The 12,659-nt window shown below is 46.9% G+C and overlaps 8 non-coding genes and 1 pseudogene across 8 annotated transcripts; all 9 read left to right on the forward strand.

The window, feature by feature from the left end:
• The first annotated feature begins 174 nt into the window (after nt 1–174).
• On the forward strand, nt 175–365 carry LOC142252036 (U2 spliceosomal RNA). Its single transcript, XR_012725433.1, has one exon. It is a non-coding gene; the product is annotated as a U2 spliceosomal RNA (small nuclear RNA).
• A 1,388-nt stretch (nt 366–1,753) lies between these two features.
• LOC142252037 (U2 spliceosomal RNA) lies at nt 1,754–1,944 on the forward strand. The gene has a single exon (XR_012725434.1). It is a non-coding gene; the product is annotated as a U2 spliceosomal RNA (small nuclear RNA).
• Nucleotides 1,945–3,332: 1,388 nt separating this feature from the next.
• Nucleotides 3,333–3,459, forward strand: LOC142253645 (U2 spliceosomal RNA; annotated as a pseudogene).
• Nucleotides 3,460–4,185: 726 nt separating this feature from the next.
• LOC142253056 (U2 spliceosomal RNA) lies at nt 4,186–4,378 on the forward strand. The gene has a single exon (XR_012726378.1). It is a non-coding gene; the product is annotated as a U2 spliceosomal RNA (small nuclear RNA).
• Nucleotides 4,379–5,766: 1,388 nt separating this feature from the next.
• LOC142252038 (U2 spliceosomal RNA) lies at nt 5,767–5,957 on the forward strand. The gene has a single exon (XR_012725435.1). It is a non-coding gene; the product is annotated as a U2 spliceosomal RNA (small nuclear RNA).
• Nucleotides 5,958–7,345: 1,388 nt separating this feature from the next.
• Nucleotides 7,346–7,536, forward strand: LOC142252040 (U2 spliceosomal RNA). The gene has a single exon (XR_012725437.1). It is a non-coding gene; the product is annotated as a U2 spliceosomal RNA (small nuclear RNA).
• A 1,540-nt stretch (nt 7,537–9,076) lies between these two features.
• LOC142252041 (U2 spliceosomal RNA) lies at nt 9,077–9,267 on the forward strand. Its single transcript, XR_012725438.1, has one exon. It is a non-coding gene; the product is annotated as a U2 spliceosomal RNA (small nuclear RNA).
• Nucleotides 9,268–10,655: 1,388 nt separating this feature from the next.
• LOC142252042 (U2 spliceosomal RNA) lies at nt 10,656–10,846 on the forward strand. The gene has a single exon (XR_012725439.1). It is a non-coding gene; the product is annotated as a U2 spliceosomal RNA (small nuclear RNA).
• A 1,388-nt stretch (nt 10,847–12,234) lies between these two features.
• Nucleotides 12,235–12,425, forward strand: LOC142252043 (U2 spliceosomal RNA). Its single transcript, XR_012725440.1, has one exon. It is a non-coding gene; the product is annotated as a U2 spliceosomal RNA (small nuclear RNA).
• The last annotated feature ends 234 nt before the right edge of the window (nt 12,426–12,659 follow it).

A 12,659-nucleotide genomic window follows, 5' to 3' on the forward strand; every position in this document is an offset into this window, starting at 1 on the left:
CTGCAAAACGCACCATTCTTCTTGTTTTTGCTCTGCAAAGCAGCCTTTTCAAGGGTTGGCTTGGGTGACAAAATGTCTTCTGTAGGCGTGGGTTTGTCTCCCTCTCGCTCTCTCTCCCTAAGATGTGTCCGGCATAGGCCAGGGTGCCACTCGAGGCCCAAACCAATTCTGGTTATCGCTTCTCGGCCTTTTGGCTAAGATCAAGTGTAGTATCTGTTCTTATCAGTTTAATATCTGATACGTCCCCTATCTGGGGACCATATATTAAATGGATTTTTAGAACAGGGAGATGGAAAAAGAGCTTGCTCTGTCCACTCCACGCATTGACCTGGTATTGCAGTACCTCCAGGAACGGTGCACCCCTTCTTAACCCAGTTTCCAAAAGCAGAACTCAATTCACCTGATTCATATTAGCCCGGTTTAATGAATTGGAAGAAAGCATACGTCTTCATATGCACCTCAATTTGGCCCATTCACTTTTCACACTTCCTCCTTTTGTTTTTTATCTTTCACACTTTTGACTTTCTTTATTCATCCAAATAGCAAACTCATCACCACTCAACCTGACCAACTCGGCTATGTCCCGTGCTGCAGTTCTCTGTCTTATCTAGATCATTTGCAATTGAATGGAATAGATCCCTTTTGGACAAAGTGGATTCACCTGCTGCTGCAGTGACCACAGGTGTGATAAGATCTAGAATTGGCATCTGGTGCGATCTCTCCGCTTCCACTCCAAAGAAAGTTACCTGTTTATTCCTATCATGCATTGGTTTTTGGGGTTTTCTTTGAGTAATGATGATCTCTTTAGTAGTCTGTTGGCGCCCTCTCCTGGAGGAATAGTTTGCTTGCTCTTGGACATTCTAAAAGAGAGGTCATGATAGACATTGAGCTTCTGAGCTCAATTGGGGACAGTCATGGGTGATGAATGTTTGCAACCTGCTGCAAAGCCTCATACCGCAATATAAGGAACGTCAAATACTAAGAAAGGGCGGCCTATGAAAGAATTACTACTTTCAATAAGTACACTTAAACGGCTAATTGGGAATAGAAAAACTGTAAAAAGCCCTCTGAGAAAGCCCCCCTCTAACCTTTGATAGTAAGTTTTTCTGTAGTCTGCCTGTTGATGTATTTTCCGTTTGAACTGTGCACAACATGAAGAGACGGAACACTGGCGGCTTGTCACAATGCCCCCGCTGACATCACAATAGCGCTGCTGCCTAGAAAACAAGCTGCGCAGCAGAAGTTGTTCTTTGGGTGGGAGGGTGGGCTAGTGTAAGGAGGGGGCAAGCTCTTTTTTTCCCGGGTGGTAGGGGGATGACAGGAGAAGGGATGCGGGTGGTGAGAAGGGTACAGAGGGCAGGGTTTGGGGGCTGGGAAGGAAAGGGAAAAGATTAGGGTTTGGGGATGATGAAAGGGCTTTCTACGGGTAAGGATGGCAAAGGGTGGCAGTGACGGAAAGTCAGGCAACCTGTCCTGTCCGTCTTTTTGTATCGTGAATTGGAAAGACTGCAAGGGGGAGGGGAGTTGCTTGCGCCCTAAAGGAGGAGTTATTCAGATTCATTGCAGTGGGGGGCGGCGGCTGCAAAACGCACCATTCTTCTTGTTTTTGCTCTGCAAAGCAGCCTTTTCAAGGGTTGGCTTGGGTGACAAAATGTCTTCTGTAGGCGTGGGTTTGTCTCCCTCTCGCTCTCTCTCCCTAAGATGTGTCCGGCATAGGCCAGGGTGCCACTCGAGGCCCAAACCAATTCTGGTTATCGCTTCTCGGCCTTTTGGCTAAGATCAAGTGTAGTATCTGTTCTTATCAGTTTAATATCTGATACGTCCCCTATCTGGGGACCATATATTAAATGGATTTTTAGAACAGGGAGATGGAAAAAGAGCTTGCTCTGTCCACTCCACGCATTGACCTGGTATTGCAGTACCTCCAGGAACGGTGCACCCCTTCTTAACCCAGTTTCCAAAAGCAGAACTCAATTCACCTGATTCATATTAGCCCGGTTTAATGAATTGGAAGAAAGCATACGTCTTCATATGCACCTCAATTTGGCCCATTCACTTTTCACACTTCCTCCTTTTGTTTTTTATCTTTCACACTTTTGACTTTCTTTATTCATCCAAATAGCAAACTCATCACCACTCAACCTGACCAACTCGGCTATGTCCCGTGCTGCAGTTCTCTGTCTTATCTAGATCATTTGCAATTGAATGGAATAGATCCCTTTTGGACAAAGTGGATTCACCTGCTGCTGCAGTGACCACAGGTGTGATAAGATCTAGAATTGGCATCTGGTGCGATCTCTCCGCTTCCACTCCAAAGAAAGTTACCTGTTTATTCCTATCATGCATTGGTTTTTGGGGTTTTCTTTGAGTAATGATGATCTCTTTAGTAGTCTGTTGGCGCCCTCTCCTGGAGGAATAGTTTGCTTGCTCTTGGACATTCTAAAAGAGAGGTCATGATAGACATTGAGCTTCTGAGCTCAATTGGGGACAGTCATGGGTGATGAATGTTTGCAACCTGCTGCAAAGCCTCATACCGCAATATAAGGAACGTCAAATACTAAGAAAGGGCGGCCTATGAAAGAATTACTACTTTCAATAAGTACACTTAAACGGCTAATTGGGAATAGAAAAACTGTAAAAAGCCCTCTGAGAAAGCCCCCCTCTAACCTTTGATAGTAAGTTTTTCTGTAGTCTGCCTGTTGATGTATTTTCCGTTTGAACTGTGCACAACATGAAGAGACGGAACACTGGCGGCTTGTCACAATGCCCCCGCTGACATCACAATAGCGCTGCTGCCTAGAAAACAAGCTGCGCAGCAGAAGTTGTTCTTTGGGTGGGAGGGTGGGCTAGTGTAAGGAGGGGGCAAGCTCTTTTTTTCCCGGGTGGTAGGGGGATGACAGGAGAAGGGATGCGGGTGGTGAGAAGGGTACAGAGGGCAGGGTTTGGGGGCTGGGAAGGAAAGGGAAAAGATTAGGGTTTGGGGATGATGAAAGGGCTTTCTACGGGTAAGGATGGCAAAGGGTGGCAGTGACGGAAAGTCAGGCAACCTGTCCTGTCCGTCTTTTTGTATCGTGAATTGGAAAGACTGCAAGGGGGAGGGGAGTTGCTTGCGCCCTAAAGGAGGAGTTATTCAGATTCATTGCAGTGGGGGGCGGCGGCTGCAAAACGCACCATTCTTCTTGTTTTTGCTCTGCAAAGCAGCCTTTTCAAGGGTTGGCTTGGGTGACAAAATGTCTTCTGTAGGCGTGGGTTTGTCTCCCTCTCGCTCTCTCTCCCTAAGATGTGTCCGGCATAGGCCAGGGTGCCACTCGAGGCCCAAACCAATTCTGGTTATCGCTTCTCGGCCTTTTGGCTAAGATCAAGTGTAGTATCTGTGAGGCTCGGCAGATGCAATGCACACTGGAAGGTTGCGCTTGCTAGTACTCTGGATGTATAGTATATTCATCTAGAGGAAAACATGGCCCTACCAGGATCGAGGCTATTAGACTAAGTGTGGGGGCTATGGTGCAATGTGCCCCAGGACTGACGACCCTGGAGTGAGTCTGAGCTTGCTGGCTTGGGACCCCGGCGAGCCTTGGGCTCTGTAGCACACCGTACCTTGCCCTTTCATACTTTCTGAGCATATTGCTCTATCCCGGCCTTCTGGCTAGGAAGGGAAATTTTTATAATCATGGTCGGAGGTCCGTTCAGCTTTGGGCTGAGAAACCAACACCCGGTTGGAGGTCCGGGTCAGCTTCGGCTGAGAAACCAACACCCGGTTGGAGGTCCGGGTCAGCTTCGGCTGAGAAACCAACACCCGGTTGGAGGTCCGGGTCAGCTTTGGCTGAGAAACCAACACCCGGTTGGAGGTCCGGGTCAGCTTCGGCTGAGAAACCAACACCCGGTTGGAGGTCCGGTTAGCCTTGGGCTGAGAAACTAACACCGGTTGACGGTCCGGGCAGTTTCGGCTGCGAAACCAAAAACTAGTAGCTCTCTACTCCACTTGGGTAAGATGCCTGGGTGGACGCTGGGAGCAACGACAAGGCTCAACCAGGCTTCGGCTTGGGGGAGCACCGAAGATCCCTGACCCTTGCTGTGGCCTTCTGGCTCGGAGGGACGGGGTTGATTTTTGGGGACCCTCTCCTCACGGAAGGGTCCACACGAATCCTAGCCTTTGCACTGTTTTTGGTGTGACTTCGGTCATGCATTTTTTGCGGTGCTTTGGAAAGCTTCATTAAATCAAAAATCTGTTCTTATCAGTTTAATATCTGATACGTCCCCTATCTGGGGACCATATATTAAATGGATTTTTAGAACAGGGAGATGGAAAAAGAGCTTGCTCTGTCCACTCCACGCATTGACCTGGTATTGCAGTACCTCCAGGAACGGTGCACCCCTTCTTAACCCAGTTTCCAAAAGCAGAACTCAATTCACCTGATTCATATTAGCCCGGTTTAATGAATTGGAAGAAAGCATACGTCTTCATATGCACCTCAATTTGGCCCATTCACTTTTCACACTTCCTCCTTTTGTTTTTTATCTTTCACACTTTTGACTTTCTTTATTCATCCAAATAGCAAACTCATCACCACTCAACCTGACCAACTCGGCTATGTCCCGTGCTGCAGTTCTCTGTCTTATCTAGATCATTTGCAATTGAATGGAATAGATCCCTTTTGGACAAAGTGGATTCACCTGCTGCTGCAGTGACCACAGGTGTGATAAGATCTAGAATTGGCATCTGGTGCGATCTCTCCGCTTCCACTCCAAAGAAAGTTACCTGTTTATTCCTATCATGCATTGGTTTTTGGGGTTTTCTTTGAGTAATGATGATCTCTTTAGTAGTCTGTTGGCGCCCTCTCCTGGAGGAATAGTTTGCTTGCTCTTGGACATTCTAAAAGAGAGGTCATGATAGACATTGAGCTTCTGAGCTCAATTGGGGACAGTCATGGGTGATGAATGTTTGCAACCTGCTGCAAAGCCTCATACCGCAATATAAGGAACGTCAAATACTAAGAAAGGGCGGCCTATGAAAGAATTACTACTTTCAATAAGTACACTTAAACGGCTAATTGGGAATAGAAAAACTGTAAAAAGCCCTCTGAGAAAGCCCCCCTCTAACCTTTGATAGTAAGTTTTTCTGTAGTCTGCCTGTTGATGTATTTTCCGTTTGAACTGTGCACAACATGAAGAGACGGAACACTGGCGGCTTGTCACAATGCCCCCGCTGACATCACAATAGCGCTGCTGCCTAGAAAACAAGCTGCGCAGCAGAAGTTGTTCTTTGGGTGGGAGGGTGGGCTAGTGTAAGGAGGGGGCAAGCTCTTTTTTTCCCGGGTGGTAGGGGGATGACAGGAGAAGGGATGCGGGTGGTGAGAAGGGTACAGAGGGCAGGGTTTGGGGGCTGGGAAGGAAAGGGAAAAGATTAGGGTTTGGGGATGATGAAAGGGCTTTCTACGGGTAAGGATGGCAAAGGGTGGCAGTGACGGAAAGTCAGGCAACCTGTCCTGTCCGTCTTTTTGTATCGTGAATTGGAAAGACTGCAAGGGGGAGGGGAGTTGCTTGCGCCCTAAAGGAGGAGTTATTCAGATTCATTGCAGTGGGGGGCGGCGGCTGCAAAACGCACCATTCTTCTTGTTTTTGCTCTGCAAAGCAGCCTTTTCAAGGGTTGGCTTGGGTGACAAAATGTCTTCTGTAGGCGTGGGTTTGTCTCCCTCTCGCTCTCTCTCCCTAAGATGTGTCCGGCATAGGCCAGGGTGCCACTCGAGGCCCAAACCAATTCTGGTTATCGCTTCTCGGCCTTTTGGCTAAGATCAAGTGTAGTATCTGTTCTTATCAGTTTAATATCTGATACGTCCCCTATCTGGGGACCATATATTAAATGGATTTTTAGAACAGGGAGATGGAAAAAGAGCTTGCTCTGTCCACTCCACGCATTGACCTGGTATTGCAGTACCTCCAGGAACGGTGCACCCCTTCTTAACCCAGTTTCCAAAAGCAGAACTCAATTCACCTGATTCATATTAGCCCGGTTTAATGAATTGGAAGAAAGCATACGTCTTCATATGCACCTCAATTTGGCCCATTCACTTTTCACACTTCCTCCTTTTGTTTTTTATCTTTCACACTTTTGACTTTCTTTATTCATCCAAATAGCAAACTCATCACCACTCAACCTGACCAACTCGGCTATGTCCCGTGCTGCAGTTCTCTGTCTTATCTAGATCATTTGCAATTGAATGGAATAGATCCCTTTTGGACAAAGTGGATTCACCTGCTGCTGCAGTGACCACAGGTGTGATAAGATCTAGAATTGGCATCTGGTGCGATCTCTCCGCTTCCACTCCAAAGAAAGTTACCTGTTTATTCCTATCATGCATTGGTTTTTGGGGTTTTCTTTGAGTAATGATGATCTCTTTAGTAGTCTGTTGGCGCCCTCTCCTGGAGGAATAGTTTGCTTGCTCTTGGACATTCTAAAAGAGAGGTCATGATAGACATTGAGCTTCTGAGCTCAATTGGGGACAGTCATGGGTGATGAATGTTTGCAACCTGCTGCAAAGCCTCATACCGCAATATAAGGAACGTCAAATACTAAGAAAGGGCGGCCTATGAAAGAATTACTACTTTCAATAAGTACACTTAAACGGCTAATTGGGAATAGAAAAACTGTAAAAAGCCCTCTGAGAAAGCCCCCCTCTAACCTTTGATAGTAAGTTTTTCTGTAGTCTGCCTGTTGATGTATTTTCCGTTTGAACTGTGCACAACATGAAGAGACGGAACACTGGCGGCTTGTCACAATGCCCCCGCTGACATCACAATAGCGCTGCTGCCTAGAAAACAAGCTGCGCAGCAGAAGTTGTTCTTTGGGTGGGAGGGTGGGCTAGTGTAAGGAGGGGGCAAGCTCTTTTTTTCCCGGGTGGTAGGGGGATGACAGGAGAAGGGATGCGGGTGGTGAGAAGGGTACAGAGGGCAGGGTTTGGGGGCTGGGAAGGAAAGGGAAAAGATTAGGGTTTGGGGATGATGAAAGGGCTTTCTACGGGTAAGGATGGCAAAGGGTGGCAGTGACGGAAAGTCAGGCAACCTGTCCTGTCCGTCTTTTTGTATCGTGAATTGGAAAGACTGCAAGGGGGAGGGGAGTTGCTTGCGCCCTAAAGGAGGAATTATTCAGATTCATTGCAGTGGGGGGCGGCGGCTGCAAAACGCACCATTCTTCTTGTTTTTGCTCTGCAAAGCAGCCTTTTCAAGGGTTGGCTTGGGTGACAAAATGTCTTCTGTAGGCGTGGGTTTGTCTCCCTCTCGCTCTCTCTCCCTAAGATGTGTCCGGCATAGGCCAGGGTGCCACTCGAGGCCCAAACCAATTCTGGTTATCGCTTCTCGGCCTTTTGGCTAAGATCAAGTGTAGTATCTGTTCTTATCAGTTTAATATCTGATACGTCCCCTATCTGGGGACCATATATTAAATGGATTTTTAGAACAGGGAGATGGAAAAAGAGCTTGCTCTGTCCACTCCACGCATTGACCTGGTATTGCAGTACCTCCAGGAACGGTGCACCCCTTCTTAACCCAGTTTCCAAAAGCAGAACTCAATTCACCTGATTCATATTAGCCCGGTTTAATGAATTGGAAGAAAGCATACGTCTTCATTTGGGATTCTGATCTGGCTTATATATCCTGAGTCATATTGCAAAGGATTGTCAGAAATCCACTTGTGACTTTTAGGATCGCTACTTCCAATAGGTGGCGCTGTGCTAGAGTTTGTCTCCTTTACTGGAGAGACAATTTGAATACGTCTTCATATGCACCTCAATTTGGCCCATTCACTTTTCACACTTCCTCCTTTTGTTTTTTATCTTTCACACTTTTGACTTTCTTTATTCATCCAAATAGCAAACTCATCACCACTCAACCTGACCAACTCGGCTATGTCCCGTGCTGCAGTTCTCTGTCTTATCTAGATCATTTGCAATTGAATGGAATAGATCCATTTTGGACAAAGTGGATTCACCTGCTGCTGCAGTGACCACAGGTGTGATAAGATCTAGAATTGGCATCTGGTGCGATCTCTCCGCTTCCACTCCAAAGAAAGTTACCTGTTTATTCCTATCATGCATTGGTTTTTGGGGTTTTCTTTGAGTAATGATGATCTCTTTAGTAGTCTGTTGGCGCCCTCTCCTGGAGGAATAGTTTGCTTGCTCTTGGACATTCTAAAAGAGAGGTCATGATAGACATTGAGCTTCTGAGCTCAATTGGGGACAGTCATGGGTGATGAATGTTTGCAACCTGCTGCAAAGCCTCATACCGCAATATAAGGAACGTCAAATACTAAGAAAGGGCGGCCTATGAAAGAATTACTACTTTCAATAAGTACACTTAAACGGCTAATTGGGAATAGAAAAACTGTAAAAAGCCCTCTGAGAAAGCCCCCCTCTAACCTTTGATAGTAAGTTTTTCTGTAGTCTGCCTGTTGATGTATTTTCCGTTTGAACTGTGCACAACATGAAGAGACGGAACACTGGCGGCTTGTCACAATGCCCCCGCTGACATCACAATAGCGCTGCTGCCTAGAAAACAAGCTGCGCAGCAGAAGTTGTTCTTTGGGTGGGAGGGTGGGCTAGTGTAAGGAGGGGGCAAGCTCTTTTTTTCCCGGGTGGTAGGGGGATGACAGGAGAAGGGATGCGGGTGGTGAGAAGGGTACAGAGGGCAGGGTTTGGGGGCTGGGAAGGAAAGGGAAAAGATTAGGGTTTGGGGATGATGAAAGGGCTTTCTACGGGTAAGGATGGCAAAGGGTGGCAGTGACGGAAAGTCAGGCAACCTGTCCTGTCCGTCTTTTTGTATCGTGAATTGGAAAGACTGCAAGGGGGAGGGGAGTTGCTTGCGCCCTAAAGGAGGAGTTATTCAGATTCATTGCAGTGGGGGGCGGCGGCTGCAAAACGCACCATTCTTCTTGTTTTTGCTCTGCAAAGCAGCCTTTTCAAGGGTTGGCTTGGGTGACAAAATGTCTTCTGTAGGCGTGGGTTTGTCTCCCTCTCGCTCTCTCTCCCTAAGATGTGTCCGGCATAGGCCAGGGTGCCACTCGAGGCCCAAACCAATTCTGGTTATCGCTTCTCGGCCTTTTGGCTAAGATCAAGTGTAGTATCTGTTCTTATCAGTTTAATATCTGATACGTCCCCTATCTGGGGACCATATATTAAATGGATTTTTAGAACAGGGAGATGGAAAAAGAGCTTGCTCTGTCCACTCCACGCATTGACCTGGTATTGCAGTACCTCCAGGAACGGTGCACCCCTTCTTAACCCAGTTTCCAAAAGCAGAACTCAATTCACCTGATTCATATTAGCCCGGTTTAATGAATTGGAAGAAAGCATACGTCTTCATATGCACCTCAATTTGGCCCATTCACTTTTCACACTTCCTCCTTTTGTTTTTTATCTTTCACACTTTTGACTTTCTTTATTCATCCAAATAGCAAACTCATCACCACTCAACCTGACCAACTCGGCTATGTCCCGTGCTGCAGTTCTCTGTCTTATCTAGATCATTTGCAATTGAATGGAATAGATCCCTTTTGGACAAAGTGGATTCACCTGCTGCTGCAGTGACCACAGGTGTGATAAGATCTAGAATTGGCATCTGGTGCGATCTCTCCGCTTCCACTCCAAAGAAAGTTACCTGTTTATTCCTATCATGCATTGGTTTTTGGGGTTTTCTTTGAGTAATGATGATCTCTTTAGTAGTCTGTTGGCGCCCTCTCCTGGAGGAATAGTTTGCTTGCTCTTGGACATTCTAAAAGAGAGGTCATGATAGACATTGAGCTTCTGAGCTCAATTGGGGACAGTCATGGGTGATGAATGTTTGCAACCTGCTGCAAAGCCTCATACCGCAATATAAGGAACGTCAAATACTAAGAAAGGGCGGCCTATGAAAGAATTACTACTTTCAATAAGTACACTTAAACGGCTAATTGGGAATAGAAAAACTGTAAAAAGCCCTCTGAGAAAGCCCCCCTCTAACCTTTGATAGTAAGTTTTTCTGTAGTCTGCCTGTTGATGTATTTTCCGTTTGAACTGTGCACAACATGAAGAGACGGAACACTGGCGGCTTGTCACAATGCCCCCGCTGACATCACAATAGCGCTGCTGCCTAGAAAACAAGCTGCGCAGCAGAAGTTGTTCTTTGGGTGGGAGGGTGGGCTAGTGTAAGGAGGGGGCAAGCTCTTTTTTTCCCGGATGGTAGGGGGATGACAGGAGAAGGGATGCGGGTGGTGAGAAGGGTACAGAGGGCAGGGTTTGGGGGCTGGGAAGGAAAGGGAAAAGATTAGGGTTTGGGGATGATGAAAGGGCTTTCTACGGGTAAGGATGGCAAAGGGTGGCAGTGACGGAAAGTCAGGCAACCTGTCCTGTCCGTCTTTTTGTATCGTGAATTGGAAAGACTGCAAGGGGGAGGGGAGTTGCTTGCGCCCTAAAGGAGGAGTTATTCAGATTCATTGCAGTGGGGGGCGGCGGCTGCAAAACGCACCATTCTTCTTGTTTTTGCTCTGCAAAGCAGCCTTTTCAAGGGTTGGCTTGGGTGACAAAATGTCTTCTGTAGGCGTGGGTTTGTCTCCCTCTCGCTCTCTCTCCCTAAGATGTGTCCGGCATAGGCCAGGGTGCCACTCGAGGCCCAAACCAATTCTGGTTATCGCTTCTCGGCCTTTTGGCTAAGATCAAGTGTAGTATCTGTTCTTATCAGTTTAATATCTGATACGTCCCCTATCTGGGGACCATATATTAAATGGATTTTTAGAACAGGGAGATGGAAAAAGAGCTTGCTCTGTCCACTCCACGCATTGACCTGGTATTGCAGTACCTCCAGGAACGGTGCACCCCTTCTTAACCCAGTTTCCAAAAGCAGAACTCAATTCACCTGATTCATATTAGCCCGGTTTAATGAATTGGAAGAAAGCATACGTCTTCATATGCACCTCAATTTGGCCCATTCACTTTTCACACTTCCTCCTTTTGTTTTTTATCTTTCACACTTTTGACTTTCTTTATTCATCCAAATAGCAAACTCATCACCACTCAACCTGACCAACTCGGCTATGTCCCGTGCTGCAGTTCTCTGTCTTATCTAGATCATTTGCAATTGAATGGAATAGATCCCTTTTGGACAAAGTGGATTCACCTGCTGCTGCAGTGACCACAGGTGTGATAAGATCTAGAATTGGCATCTGGTGCGATCTCTCCGCTTCCACTCCAAAGAAAGTTACCTGTTTATTCCTATCATGCATTGGTTTTTGGGGTTTTCTTTGAGTAATGATGATCTCTTTAGTAGTCTGTTGGCGCCCTCTCCTGGAGGAATAGTTTGCTTGCTCTTGGACATTCTAAAAGAGAGGTCATGATAGACATTGAGCTTCTGAGCTCAATTGGGGACAGTCATGGGTGATGAATGTTTGCAACCTGCTGCAAAGCCTCATACCGCAATATAAGGAACGTCAAATACTAAGAAAGGGCGGCCTATGAAAGAATTACTACTTTCAATAAGTACACTTAAACGGCTAATTGGGAATAGAAAAACTGTAAAAAGCCCTCTGAGAAAGCCCCCCTCTAACCTTTGATAGTAAGTTTTTCTGTAGTCTGCCTGTTGATGTATTTTCCGTTTGAACTGTGCACAACATGAAGAGACGGAACACTGGCGGCTTGTCACAATGCCCCCGCTGACATCACAATAGCGCTGCTGCCTAGAAAACAAGCTGCGCAGCAGAAGTTGTTCTTTGGGTGGGAGGGTGGGCTAGTGTAAGGAGGGGGCAAGCTCTTTTTTTCCCGGGTGGTAGGGGGATGACAGGAGAAGGGATGCGGGTGGTGAGAAGGGTACAGAGGGCAGGGTTTGGGGGCTGGGAAGGAAAGGGAAAAGATTAGGGTTTGGGGATGATGAAAGGGCTTTCTACGGGTAAGGATGGCAAAGGGTGGCAGTGACGGAAAGTCAGGCAACCTGTCCTGTCCGTCTTTTTGTATCGTGAATTGGAAAGACTGCAAGGGGGAGGGGAGTTGCTTGCGCCCTAAAGGAGGAGTTATTCAGATTCATTGCAGTGGGGGGCGGCGGCTGCAAAACGCACCATTCTTCTTGTTTTTGCTCTGCAAAGCAGCCTTTTCAAGGGTTGGCTTGGGTGACAAAATGTCTTCTGTAGGCGTGGGTTTGTCTCCCTCTCGCTCTCTCTCCCTAAGATGTGTCCGGCATAGGCCAGGGTGCCACTCGAGGCCCAAACCAATTCTGGTTATCGCTTCTCGGCCTTTTGGCTAAGATCAAGTGTAGTATCTGTTCTTATCAGTTTAATATCTGATACGTCCCCTATCTGGGGACCATATATTAAATGGATTTTTAGAACAGGGAGATGGAAAAAGAGCTTGCTCTGTCCACTCCACGCATTGACCTGGTATTGCAGTACCTCCAGGAACGGTGCACCCCTTCTTAACCCAGTTTCCAAAAGCAGAACTCAATTCACCTGATTCATATTAGCCCGGTTTAATGAATTGGAAGAAAGCATACGTCTTCATATGCACCTCAATTTGGCCCATTCACTTTTCACACTTCCTCCTTTTGTTTTTTATCTTTCACACTTTTGACTTTCTTTATTCATCCAAATAGCAAACTCATCACCACTCAACCTGACCAACTCGGCTATGTCCCGTGCTGCAGTTCTC

The sequence above is a fragment of the Anomaloglossus baeobatrachus genome, chromosome 9 (assembly GCF_048569485.1).
Source record: "Anomaloglossus baeobatrachus isolate aAnoBae1 chromosome 9, aAnoBae1.hap1, whole genome shotgun sequence".
Classification (NCBI taxonomy): Eukaryota; Metazoa; Chordata; class Amphibia; order Anura; family Aromobatidae; genus Anomaloglossus; species Anomaloglossus baeobatrachus.